The sequence below is a fragment of the Echinops telfairi genome, unplaced genomic scaffold, assembly GCF_000313985.2.
Source record: "Echinops telfairi isolate 266 unplaced genomic scaffold, ASM31398v2 ScPeMD7_7468;HRSCAF=8506_0, whole genome shotgun sequence".
Taxonomy (NCBI): domain Eukaryota; kingdom Metazoa; phylum Chordata; class Mammalia; order Afrosoricida; family Tenrecidae; genus Echinops; species Echinops telfairi.
In genome coordinates this window covers 44796011-44797826 of record NW_022111369.1, presented here as the reverse complement: position 1 = coordinate 44797826, position 1816 = coordinate 44796011, and positions in this window count along the sequence as shown.

Genomic DNA, 1816 nt, shown 5'->3' with positions numbered 1-1816 from the left:
GACCTTGCGTTTTGCAGGTGTGGTCAGTGGCTTCACCTGTTGCTCCTGAAATCAGGGACCCCTAAGGTCTGAAGCGAGTCACTAACTTAAAGGTTGGTGCTTTGAATCTACACAGCACCTCTGTGCGAGGAAGCCCGGCCATCTGCTTCCGTCAGATCACCCCCTTTGGGAACCCTAGAAGGCAGTTCGATTCCGAAACAAAGCCTCCTCCTTCCCAGCGGAGAAGGAAGGGACGTTAGAGAGCCCGGCGTTCCCGGGAGGGTTGAGAGAGAGAGAGAGAGAGAGAAATACTGACTCGTGCTGTGCCTCCTTGCTGGATTAAAGGGGGAAAGAGCCGTTTTCTTCCTTTACTCGCTTCACGGTGTTGTTGTTAGATGTCGGCAAGTCGGATCAACTCACAGCGGCTCTGCGCACAAGGCAGCGGCCTGCCGGCTCCCCTCCGTCCATCCTCCATTTGAGCCCATTGTTGCAGCCGCTGGGTCAACTCATCGTCCTCAAAAGGAGCATTCGGACTTGACTTCTTCCAACACAAATTCGCTACTTTGCCTGGTCAAAAAAACCAACCCTGCCATCTAGACCACTGCAACTCATAGTGGACCCTACAGCGTTCCGGGGCTGGAAAGACAGCCGGTCTTTCTCCCTGGTGGATTTCAAATGTCAGCCTTGCCTTGAGCAGTCTAACGCTTACTCTACAACACCCCGGGTGTGCATGGCATCCCCACATTCTTCACCACACCTTCTTTCAAAGGCTTCCATTCCGGCTGGTCTTCCTTAGTCAGGGACCAGCTTTCACAGGCATTTGAGGCTGGGGTTAAGCACACAAGGTGACACCTCAAGGTGACAGCTTTGAAAAAAAAGTTTCCTCTATTGACTTCAGAACAAGTTTTTATTATAAGAACAGCTATTTGCTTCCAAAGCAAACTTTTTTACAACCCTTTTGATTGTGATTGGAGTGTAGGTTTCCCAACAAGTTGGTTTTATATTCGGCAATTCGTGGTACACTCTGTGTTTCCTGATGCGATGGTGGCAGCCCCCACAGGGTCACAACACACTTTCCTGCTTCCCTCCCGTGTCTTGTCCCATTTGCCCCTCTCCTACCCATTCCTGCCATCGGAGGCTTATCTGAGACCAAAGACTGCCCTTGGATCTCCTATGATTGATTATTAGAAGGAGTGTGGACCTCCCGGTGTTATTGTTCACGTTATAGGCCTGCTGGTTGTTTGACTAAAAGTTGAGCCTGCAGTGAATTCAGGGATGACCCTCAAGAATGACCAAGGGCCAGAGTCTTGGGGGACTCCACCAGTGTTTGTCATATTGCTAGGTAGCCAGAAACAGGATGAAAGGGGGGAAGGGGGAGGCTGTCTTTCCAAATGCCTGCCTCAGGCCACAATAGAGGGGCTACAGGGAAATCAGGCACCCATTAGAGGCCTATGGGAAAAATCCAGAACTGAGTCTTGCGCAGGGAGCCAAGTCCCCTAGGCCCAGGTGGAAGGTCCACCTTGGTACACAGACTACCCTGTTTCCCCGAAAATAAGACAGTATCTTATATTAATTTTTGCTCCCAAAGATGCGCTAGGTCTTATTTTCAGGGGATATCTTATTTTTCCATGAAGAATAAGGTACACATTTATTGTTGAACAAAAAAAAGGAAATGTATTACCTGTATATGGTATGGTAGTAGTTGTCATCACAAACCAGCATAACCAGACAAACTGAATCCTACGGTATCAAGAATTTCTTGTTACTACCATTATTTCCATGTACAACAATCTATGGTACATTTACTCCCACTTTCTGGCTGCGCTGGGGCCAACAG